Source organism: Rhinoderma darwinii, chromosome 11 (genome assembly GCF_050947455.1).
Source record: "Rhinoderma darwinii isolate aRhiDar2 chromosome 11, aRhiDar2.hap1, whole genome shotgun sequence".
Lineage (NCBI taxonomy): Eukaryota > Metazoa > Chordata > Amphibia > Anura > Rhinodermatidae > Rhinoderma > Rhinoderma darwinii.
Genome location: NC_134697.1, coordinates 94,314,923 through 94,327,229, shown reverse-complemented (window position 1 = coordinate 94,327,229; position 12,307 = coordinate 94,314,923). Strand labels below are relative to the sequence as shown.

Here is a 12,307-nt window from a genome sequence, read left to right as displayed (position 1 = left end):
GTCGTTCTGATTTACCCCTCGACGGCCGTGGCCATGGACAGGTGTCTTCTCTGCAGCGTCGTCCCCCAGTGAAGCACCAAAGTCTGCAATCAAGCCCAGAATGCTACTGGACTATAAAAGCGGCTCTGCCCTCTTGTTCTTTCCCTGAGCGTTGTTCGTTACCCAAAGTTTGTCTTGCAAATGGTCTCCTAGTGTCTTCCATTTCCCAAGTGTTCCCTGTTCCTGTATCTCGTGCGAACCAGATCAAGTACCGTGCTGAGCTGTTGTCGTGTTGCATTCCACGCCTGTTCTGCTACGCCACGCTTGACGTCGACCTGCCGCCTGGTCCCAGCTGAGCCTGCCTTGCTACTGTCCTAGTTGCCACAGGTACCGTCTCTGGACTATAAACTCTGTACTATACCTGTTTGGTCAGCTGCCGTCCCGCTACGCGGTACAGCCCAGTGGGTCCACATCCCGCATCGTGACAGTGGGTCAATGGGTCCAAGAAAAGGAAGGCCAATCCTGTTTCTGTTATTCCAAGCAAAACTGCTGAGTTGGGGGATGATGTGAGGGTGTCAGTGTATCGTGACAGTATGCTCAGGCCATGGACCCCGCTGGTCAATTCAAGGGCATGTCACCCTCCCAAGCCATGCAGGCTCTCCGTGCAAGACAGGATCAACATCTTGTGGCAGTAGACTCCATGGCACAGCAGCTAGGGACACTAGCTGCTTCCCTTCCTGCCTCTATGCAAGCTCCTTGGATCGACCCTCCTGCTACACCTCCTGGCTTTTCCGGTTCGGATCCTCGGTTCTCGCTGCCATTACCTTCTCAGTTCTATGGAGATGCAAGTACGTGCCGAGGGTTTCTGAACCAATGCTATATCCATTTTACCCTGCACGCCCGAGCATTTCCGTCGGATGGAACCAAGATCACCTTCATCGGGTCTCTACTTTCCGGAAAGGCCCTGGCATGGGCAAACCCTATCTGGGAACGTCAGGGACCCGAGACTCAAGACTTCCAGGGGTTCGCGTGGTTATTCCAGACTGTTTTTGAGGAGTCAGGACGAGTCTCATCGGCAGCCACTGCTATCTTTAACCTTCGCCAGGAGGACACCTCCGTGGGCGAATACACCATCCAGTTCCGGATCCTAGCAGGAGAACTGTCCTGGAACAATGAGGCCTTCGTGGCATCCTTTTGGCATGGTCTATCGCCCGAGATCAAGGACGAACTTGCTGCTCGAGATCTGCCACCTGCCTTGGACGACCTGATTCTGCTTGCCACTCGGGTGGACATAAGGCTGAGGGAGAGATCTCATGAGATACGTCAGGAGAGACGGCTTCCTAGACTGGCGCCCAACTTCCAGCAACCCCTCTTGCCGCCTCCTACTGCTTTGCCCGAGATTCCGATGCAAGTGGATCGGCTAAAATTGTCCGTCCAGGAGAAACAGCGCAGGCGCACATCTGGACTTTGTCTAGATTGCGGCCTCGCTGGCCATGTCGTGAATCTGTGTCCTCAGAAGCCAAAAAATCCCAACGCCTAAGTTTGGTTGGATAGACAACCCTGGGCACTACTGCATTTAATCGAGAACTCTCCTCCAAACTGGTCAATCCCGTAACCATCATTGCTGGCGAGAGGCCCCATCCGGTCTCTGCCTACCTGGACTCTGGCTCTGCAGCCAATTTCATCTGCCAAGACCTTGTGGATCTTCTTCAGTTGCCCACTATCCTGCTGGAAAGGACGTTGATCGTTGCCTCGGTAGATGGACTGCCATTGCCTGACCCAGTTTTGTCTGTGACCAAGCCATTAAGACTTCAAGTGGGAGCTGATCTCCCTGTTTGTCTTGACCAAGGCCATCAACCTGCTGCTGGGTTTGCCTTGGCTCCGTTTGCACGCCCCAATCCTGGATTGGAACTCTAGAGAGGTTCTCCAGTGGGGCTCCAAGTGTCTCGACCGCTGTCTGGGTCATATCCATCCACCGCAGCCTCCTCCGCTTCAGTCATTGGCTGGGTTGCCTTCTTGTTACTCTATGTTCTCTGATATCTTCGATAAGAAGAAAGCTGAAACCTTGCCGCCACATCGAGCATATGATTGTCTGATCGACTTGGTTCCGGAGTCGTCCCCACCTCGCGGTAGAGTGTACCCTCTATCCTTGCCAGAGACCCAGTCTATGTCTGCCTACATTAAAGAGTATCTGGAGAGGTGCTTCATTCGCAAATCCTCATCCCCGGCCGGAGCTGGGTTTTTCTTTGTCAAGAAGAAAGATGGATCCCTCCGACCCTGCATTGACTATCGAGGCCTCAACCAGATCACGGTGAAGAACAGGTACCCATTGCCTTTAATTTCGAAACTGTTTGATCGCATACGGGGGAGCAATTTTTTTTTCTAAACTGGACCTGCGGGGGGCCTAAAATCTGATCCGTATTCGTCAGGGTGACGAGTGGAAGACTGCTTTAATACTCGTGATGGGCACTATGAATACCTGGTTATGCCCTTCGGCCTGTGTAACGCCCCCGCAGTGTTTCAAGAATTTGTCAATGACATTTTTCGTGATCTCCTTTATGTTTGTGTTGTATCTCGATGACATTTAGATTTTTTCCCCAGATCCAGTAACTCATCAGTCATGTCCGCCAGGTGTTGCTTCGTTAAAGAGGGAATTATCTTTATGCCAAGCTGGAGAAGTGTGTATTTGAAAAGAAGTCTCTATCCTTCCTGGGCTATATTATCTCGGATCAGGGCCTCAAGATGGACCCTGAGAAGGTAAAGGCTGTCCTGGAGTGGCCACGTCCCCAAGGCTTAAGGGCCATACAACGCTTCCTGGGATTCGCCAACTTCAACCGGCTGTTCATTCCCAACTTCTCGTATTTGACAGCTCCCATCTCTACCCTCACTAAAAAGGGTATGAATGCCAAAGTGTGGACTCCGGAGGCAAAATCCGCATTTGAATCCTTAAAAAAAGCCTTCACGTCAGCCTCTATTCTTCACCACCCTGATGTATCCCTACAGTTTTCTTTAGAGGTGGACGCTTCCTCTGTTGGTGCTGGTGCACGGTTGTTCCAGAAAGGTTCGAAGGGCAAGACTGGCATGTGGCTACTATTCTAAGTGGTTTTCTTCCTCAGAGTGCAACTACTCGATTGGGGATCGGGAGTTACTGGACACCTACTGGAAAGCGCAGTCCACCCTATCCTGGTCTTCACGGATCACAAGAACCTGACCTACCTACAGACGGCCCAGCGGTTGAATCCTCGTCAAGCCAGGTGGTCGTTGTTCTTTGCTCGGTTCCGGTTCGAACTCCACTACCGACAAGAATGTGAGGGCCGATGCCTTGTCTAGGTCATTTGAAACAGAGAACACTGTGGAGTCCCCACAGCATATTATTGATCTTTCCTGCATCTCCTCTGTGAACCCTCTGCAAGTTAGAGACATTCCTCCTGGAAGGACTTTTGTGCGTCTGGCAGACAGAGGAAGAATCTTTCGCACAGCTCCGTATTTTCAGACGTGTTTGGGCACTGCGTGTGAACATACCCTAAGCGTTTGGGCGTCACTTGGGTTTTCCACTGCTTTTTAAAAAAAAAATCATTGCAATGCTTCTGTCTTGTTATATTATTGTCTCCTGCCTATGGTTTTCACAATTTTATACATTTAACTGGTTGCCGACACAGGACCGTGTCTGCGCGCGATCGGGAGCGGGGCAATGGCTGTAATACACAGCCACGGCTCCAAACTAACAGCGGAGAGAAGAGAAACGTCCTCACTCCACCGTTAACACCTTGAATGCCGCGATAAAAGCTGATCGCGGCGTTCAAGGAGAGGGGACTGCACTTTGATCGCGTCACAGAAAATAACTGTGATGCAATCAAAGCCCATAACTTGTATGGCCAGAGAACCCAGGGTCCATTGAAGGACCCCAGGGCTGTCTGATCATATTTCCTGCTGTTAGGGCATACGGAGGTCTGCATTAACAACTGCCTTTGTACAATATATAGATCTATGCCAGTACATTACAGTTAAAAAATAAAAACCAAAATGAAAAATCCCTTTATGGGATTTAAAAAAAAAAAAAAAGTGATTTGAATGTAAATTTTTTTTTACAATTTTAATACAATTGCGCCTGCGCCAAAAAATTATTGTTTGAGCCTTTTAGATTTGGCTTCACTTCTGCCATACACCCGTGTTCGAGGCATCGTATTGGTCTAAAGCCTCTTCAATGCCCGCCCCGTTCTTTCCTGGATTACACTTCAATGCCAGCGCTTTTATTTTCGTTCATGCGATCCCTCAGTACCCACGCGCCCCGCAAAGACGGCATCCACAGTGATAATGGCACTGGAGAATAACGCATGGGCCCTGAGGGATAACATGAATGAAAATAAAATAGTGCCCGCATTGAGGCGTAATCAAAGAAGGAACGGGGCGGGCATGGAGGAGGCTTTGAACCAATAGCATGCGTCGAACTCGGGTGTATGTCCGAAGTCAAGCGGAATCTAAATAGCTAAAATAATATTTTTATCATATTTTACATGCACCAGGAAATTGCTTTCAATGTACATGCGCAAAATGTTGTAGGTTACTGCGCATGCGTGAAAATATAATTAGGTCAGACCGCGCAGGTGCAGGGGAAAGACAACATCATCCGGAAGAGAAGAATTAAGAAGACCAGAAGAAGAGCTCGTACCGAACGAGACGTCAGCGGGAGAGAAAAGTTCCGGCAGTGGCGGAGTCACGTCACACTACACGGAATTACAAGACATCGACAACTGTGAAACGGTAAGCAAATTTAAAAAATATATTAATAAATATTTAATTAGTATTACTTGATAGTTTTTAAAAAGTGGACAATCCCTTTAATGTAGATAAATGTAAAGTTATGCATCTGGGTACCAACAACCTGCAGCATCATATGTCCTAGGGGGCGCTACACTGGGGGAGTCACTTGTTGAGAAGGATCTGGGTGTAATAATCTGCAGCATCATATGTCCTAGGGGGGGCTACACTGGGGGAGTCACTTGTAGAGAAGGATCTGGGTGTAATAATCTGCAGCATCATATGTCCTAGGGGGAGCTACACTGGGGGAGTCACTTGTGGAGAAGGATCTGGGTGTAATAATCTGCAGCATCACATGTCCTAGGGGGAGCTACACTGGGGGAGTCACTTGTGGAGAAGGATCTGGGTGTAATAATCTGCAGAATCATATGTCCTAGGGGGCATTACACTAGGGGAGTCACTTGTGGAGAAGGATCTGGGTGTAATAATCTGCATGTATTATATGTCCTAGGGGGCGCTACACTGGGGGAGTCACTTGTGGAGAAGGATCTGGGTGTAATAATCTGCAGGCATCATATGTCCTAGGAGGAGCTACACTGGGGGAGTCACTTGTGGAGAAGGATCTGGGTGTAATAATCTGCAGCATCATATGTCCTAGGGGGGGCTACACTGGGGGAGTCACTTGTAGAGAAGGATCTGGGTGTAATAATCTGCAGCATCATATGTCCTAGGGGGAGCTACACTGGGGGAGTCACTTGTGGAGAAGGATCTGGGTGTAATAATCTGCAGCATCATATGTCCTAGGGGGAGCTACACTGGGGGAGTCACTTGTGGAGAAGGATCTGGGTGTAATAATCTGCAGAATCATATGTCCTAGGGGGCATTACACTAGGGGAGTCACTTGTGGAGAAGGATCTGGGTGTAATAATCTGCATGTATTATATGTCCTAGGGGGCGCTACACTGGGGGAGTCACTTGTGGAGAAGGATCTGGGTGTAATAATCTGCAGGCATCATATGTCCTAGGAGGAGCTACACTGGGGGAGTCACTTGTGGAGAAGGATCTGGGTGTAATAATCTGCATGCATCATATGTCCTAGGGGGCGCTACACCGGGGGAGTCACTTGTAGAGAAGGATCTGGGTGTAATAATCTGCAGCATCATATGTCCTAGGGGGAGCTACACTGGGGGAGTCACTTGTAGAGAAGGATCTGGGTGTAATAATCTGCAGTATCATATGTCCTAGGGGGAGCTACACTGGGGGAGTCACTTGTGGAGAAGGATCTGGGTGTAATAATCTGCAGAATCATATGTCCTAGGGGGCATTACACTAGGGGAGTCACTTGTGGAGAAGGATCTGGGTGTAATAATCTGCAACATCATATGTCCTAGGGGGAGCTACACTGGGGGAGTCATTTGTGGAGATGGATCTGGGTGTAATAATCTGCATGTATTATATGTCCTAGGGGGCGCTACACTGGGGGAGTCACTTGTGGAGAAGGATCTGGGTGTAATAATCTGCAGGCATCATATGTCCTAGGGGGCGCTACACTGGGGGAGTCACTTGTGGAGAAGGATCTGGGTGTAATAATCTGCATGCATCATATGTCCTAGGGGGCGCTACACTGGGGGAGTCACTTGTGGAGAAGGATCTGGGTGTAATAATCTGCATGTATTATATGTCCTAGGGGGCGCTACACTGGGGGAGTCACTTGTGGAGAAGGATCTGGGTGTAATAATCTGCAGGCATCATATGTCCTAGGAGGAGCTACACTGGGGGAGTCACTTGTGGAGAAGGATCTGGGTGTAATAATCTGCATGCATCATATGTCCTAGGGGGGCGCTACACCGGGGGAGTCACTTGTAGAGAAGGATCTGGGTGTAATAATCTGCAGCATCATATGTCCTAGGGGGAGCTACACTGGGGGAGTCACTTGTAGAGAAGGATCTGGGTGTAATAATCTGCAGTATCATATGTCCTAGGGGGAGCTACACTGGGGGAGTCACTTGTGGAGAAGGATCTGGGTGTAATAATCTGCAGAATCATATGTCCTAGGGGGCATTACACTAGGGGAGTCACTTGTGGAGAAGGATCTGGGTGTAATAATCTGCAACATCATATGTCCTAGGGGGAGCTACACTGGGGGAGTCATTTGTGGAGATGGATCTGGGTGTAATAATCTGCATGTATTATATGTCCTAGGGGGCGCTACACTGGGGGAGTCACTTGTGGAGAAGGATCTGGGTGTAATAATCTGCAGGCATCATATGTCCTAGGGGGAGGCTACACTGGGGGAGTCACTTGTGGAGAAGGATCTGGGTGTAATAATCTGCAGAATCATATGTCCTAGGGGGCATTACACTAGGGGAGTCACTTGTGGAGAAGGATCTGGGTGTAATAATCTGCAGCATCATATGTCCTAGGGGGAGCTACACTGGGGGAGTCACTTGTAGAGAAGGATCTGGGTGTAATAATCTGCATGTATTATATGTCCTAGGGGGCGCTACACTGGGGGAGTCACTTGTGGAGAAGGATCTGGGTGTAATAATCTGCAGGCATCATATGTCCTAGGAGGAGCTACACTGGGGGAGTCACTTGTGGAGAAGGATCTGGGTGTAATAATCTGCATGCATCATATGTCCTAGGGGGCGCTACACTGGGGGAGTCACTTGTGGAGAAGGATCTGGGTGTAATAATCTGCAGGCATCATATGTCCTAGGGGGAGGCTACACTGGGGGAGTCACTTGTGGAGAAGGATCTGGGTGTAATAATCTGCAGAATCATATGTCCTAGGGGGCATTACACTAGGGGAGTCACTTGTGGAGAAGGATCTGGGTGTAATAATCTGCAGCATCATATGTCCTAGGGGGAGCTACACTGGGGGAGTCACTTGTAGAGAAGGATCTGGGTGTAATAATCTGCATGTATTATATGTCCTAGGGGGCGCTACACTGGGGGAGTCACTTGTGGAGAAGGATCTGGGTGTAATAATCTGCAGGCATCATATGTCCTAGGAGGAGCTACACTGGGGGAGTCACTTGTGGAGAAGGATCTGGGTGTAATAATCTGCATGCATCATATGTCCTAGGGGGCGCTACACTGGGGGAGTCACTTGTGGAGAAGGATCTGGGTGTAATAATCTGAAGAATCATATGTCCTAGGGGGCATTACACTAGGGGAGTCACTTGTGGAGAAGGATCTGGGTGTAATAATCTGCAGCATCATATGTCCTAGGGGGAGCTACACTGGGGGAGTCACTTGTAGAGAAGGATCTGGGTGTAATAATCTGCATGTATTATATGTCCTAGGGGGCGCTACACTGGGGGAGTCACTTGTGGAGAAGGATCTGGGTGTAATAATCTGCAGGCATCATATGTCCTAGGAGGAGCTACACTGGGGGAGTCACTTGTGGAGAAGGATCTGGGTGTAATAATCTGCATGCATCATATGTCCTAGGGGGCGCTACACTGGGGGAGTCACTTGTGGAGAAGGATCTGGGTGTAATAATCTGCAGCATCATATGTCCTAGGGGGAGCTACACTGGGGGAGTCACTTGTAGAGAAGGATCTGGGTGTAATAATCTGCAGCATCATATGTCCTAGGGGGAGCTACACTGGGGGAGTCACTTGTAGAGAAGGATCTGGGTGTAATAATCTGCAGCATCATATGTCCTAGGGGGCACTACACTGGGGGAGTCACTTGTGGAGAAGGATCTGGGTGTAATAATCTGCAGCATCATATGTCCTAGGGGGCGCTACACTAGGGGAGTCACTTGTGGAAAAGGATCTGGGTGTAATAATCTGCAACATCATATGTCCTAGGGGGAGCTACACTGGGGGAGTCACTTGTGGAAAAGGATCTGGGTGTAATAATCTGCAACATCATATGTCCTAGGGGGAGCTACACTGGGGGAGTCACTTGTAGAGAAGGATCTGGGTGTAATAATCTGCAGCATCATATGTCCTAGGGGGCGCTACACTGGGGGAGTCACTTGTAGAGAAGGATCTGGGTGTAATAATCTGCAGCATCATATGTCCTAGGGGGCGCTACACTGGGGGAGTCACTTGTAGAGAAGGATCTGGGTGTAATAATCTGCAGCATCATATGTCCTAGGGGGCGCTACACTGGGGGAGTTACTTGTAGAGAAGGATCTGGGAGTAATAATCTGCAGGCATCATATGTCCTAGGGGGCGCTACACTGGGGGAGTTACTTGTAGAGAAGGATCTGGGAGTAATAATCTGCAGCATCATATGTCCTAGGGGGCACTACACTGGGGGAGTCACTTGTGGAGAAGGATCTGGGTGTAATAATCTGCAGCATCATATGTCCTAGGGGGCGCTACACTGGGGGAGTCACATGTGGAGAAGGATCTGGGAGTAATAATCTGCAGGCATCATATGTCCTAGGGGGCGCTACACTGGGGGAGTCACTTGTTGAGAAGGATCTGGGTGTAATAATCTGCAGCATCATATGTCCTAGGGGGAGCTACACTGGGGGAGTCACTTGTGGAGAAGGATCTGGGTGTAATAATCTGCAGCATCATATGTCCTAGGGGGCGCTACACTAGGGGAGTCACTTGTGGAAAAGGATCTGGGTGTAATAATCTGCAACATCATATGTCCTAGGGGGCGCTACACTGGGGGAGTCACTTGTAGAGAAGGATCTGGATGTACTTGTAGATCATAGACTAAATAACAGCACAATGTCAATCAGCTGCTTCAAAGGCCAGCAGGATATTGTCATGTATTATAGAGGCCTGGACTCGCGGGACAGGGATGTAATATCACCACTTTACAAAGCATTAGTGCTGCCTCATCTAGAATATGCAGTCCAGTTCTGGGCTCCAGTTCATGGAAAGGAGAAAAAATACAAAGAAGAGTAACGAAGCTAATAAGGGGCGCGGAGAATCTAAGTTATGAGGAAAGATTAATAGAACTAAACCTATTTAGCCTTGAAAAGAGACGACTAAGGGGGGACATGATTAACTTATATAAATATATTAACCCCTAGGTGCACCAGGACGTAACTGTACGTCCCTGCTGCCAGTGTCTTCGCGCACAAGGACGTACAGTTACTGAGTGGGCCCGGTGCACACTGTCGCCGACAGCTGACACTCCACTCTTGCCGACCAGCGGTCCTTTGCCGCTGGTTTTGGCGAATTAACCCCTTAAATTCGGCGATCGGGTGAAATCACCGAATTTGGACGGTTTCTAACATATCGGCAGACCCCGGTCCGAAATCGCGGGGTTTGCCGATAGTTAGTATGGCAAATGGAAGCAAAACAATGGCTTCCGGGTCTGCCATGGACGGAAGCCCTTCAGGACCAACCTTCGGCTGGTCCTGATAGGCTTCCTGTCAGAGTGACAGAAAGTCACTGTGTCGATCCCAATGCACACTGTCGGCGACAGCGTGCATCGGGAACTTGGAGATCAGCTGTCCCTGACAGCTGACACTCCAGTGTTGCCGATCAGCGGCTCATCGCCGCTGATTTCGGCAATTAACCCGTTACATGCGGGGCTCGATTGCGATCTCCGCATGTAGGGGGTTTGTAGCACATCAGCAGCCCCCATTCAATCGTGGGGGCTGCTGATGCTTGTGATGGCACCCGGGGGCCAGACAACGGCCCCCGGGTCTGCCATGTATGTCAGCCTATGAGGATCAGCCTCTGCTGATCCTCGTAGACTGTCAGAGTGACTGTGACGTCACACTGACAGTTGGAATACGTTACACTACCTAGGTAGTGCAATGTATTCTAGCAGCGATCAGAGCTGCAGGTCAAAAAATGAAAGTGTAAAAAGTAAAAAAAAGTTAATAAAAATATTTTATAAAAAAAGTGTCAAAATCAGTTTTTGTTTTCCTATAATAAGTCATTTATTTATTTGGTATCACCGTGTTCGTAACGACCCAAACTATGAAACTATAATGTTCATTTTTCCGCACGGTGAACGCCACAAACAAAATAAATGGAAAACTATGTCAGAATCGCTATTTTTTGGTCACCACCCCTCCCAAGATATAAAATAAAAAGTGATCAAAAAGTCGCATTTACCTCAAAATGGTACCAATAAAAACTACAACCCGTCCCGCAAAAAACAAGACCTCACACAGCTTTTTTGACAAAAAAGTTACGGCTCAGAACAGCGTCTCAGAAAAGAAATTCTTTTATAGAAACGTAATTTTATTGTGCAAACGCTGCAAAACTTAAAAAAACTATACACATATGGTATCGGCGTAATCGTACCGACCGGCAGAATAAAGTAAAACGGAATTTATTGCGCACGGTGAACGCTGTAATAAATAAAGAATTTAAAGCGCCAAAATCGCTGTTTTTTGGTCACCTTAGCTCTAAAAAAGATCCTGAGGGGCCAAAATGCTCACTATACCCCTAGAAAAATTCATTGAGGGGTGTAGATTCCAAAATGGGGTCACTTTTGGGGGGTTTCCACTGTTTTGGTCCCTCCGGGGCGTTGCAAACCCGACATGGCAGTGAAAACCAATCCAGCAATATCTGCGCTCCAAAATCCAAAAGGCGCTCCTTCCCTCCTGAGCCCTGCTGTGGGTCCAAACATCAGTTTTAGACCACATATGGGGTATTGCCGTAATCGGGAGAAATTGCTTTACAAATGTTGGGGTGCTTTTTCTCCTTTATTCCTGGTAAAAATGAAAAAATTCTATGTTTCCACAGAAAAATAGGTGATTTTCATCTTCACAGACTAATTCCACTAAATTCTGCAAAAAAACTGTGGGGTCAAAATGCTAACTATACCCCTAGAAAAATGCCTTGAGGGGTGTAGCTTCCAAAATGGGGTCACTTTTGGGGGGTTTCGACTGTTTAGGTACCACAAGACCTCATCATACCTGACATGGTGCCTAAAATATATTCCTAAAAAAAGGAGGCCCCAAAATCCACTAGCTGCTCCTTTGCTTCTGCGGCCGGTGCTTCAGTCCATTAGGATACTAGGGCCACATGTGGGATGTTTCTAAAATCTGCAGAATCTGGGAAATAAGTATTGAGCTGCGTTTCTCTGGTAAAAAAAAAATCTGTAACGCAGAAGGTTTTATTACAAATGAATTGCGGCAAAAAAAATTAAAATTTGTACATTTCCCCTCTACTTTGCCTTAATTCCTGTGAAACGCCTAAAGGGTTAAAATACTTTCTGAATGTGGTTTTGAATACTTTGAGGGGTGCAGTTTTCAAAATGGGGTGATTTATGGGGACTTTCTAATATATAAGGCCCTCAAAGCCACTTCAGAACTGAACTGGTCCTTGTAAAAATCGCCTTTTGAAATTTTCTTGAAAATATGAGAAATCGCTGCTAAAGTTCTAAGCCTTGTAATGTCCTAGAAAAATAAAAGTACGTGAAAAAAAATGATGCAAACATAAAGTAGACATATGGGGGATGTTAACTAGTGACTATTTTGTGTGGTATTAATATCTGTTTTACAAGCAAACACATTTAAATTTAGAAAAATGGTAATTTTTGCTAAAATTTAAAGTTTTTCACAAATAAATATTGAATTTATCGACCAAATTTCTTCACTAACATAAAGTACAACATGTCACGAGAA

At 47.7% G+C, this 12,307-nt stretch overlaps 1 protein-coding gene across 5 annotated transcripts in view; it reads right to left on the bottom strand.

Annotated features, from left to right (window-relative positions):
- LOC142663395 (uncharacterized) overlaps positions 1 to 12,307 on the bottom strand; it is a 62,383-nt gene that overhangs the window by 46,668 nt on the left and 3,408 nt on the right. Inside the window, exon 1 of one of the 5 annotated variants that reach the window (XM_075841997.1) lies at positions 4,649 to 4,731. The exons of the other annotated variants lie outside the window; for them this stretch is intronic. The gene's annotated coding sequence lies outside the window, so the exon portion shown is untranslated. Of the gene's footprint in view, positions 1 to 4,648; positions 4,732 to 12,307 lie in introns of those variants that run through there. 5 annotated transcript variants of the gene reach the window in all.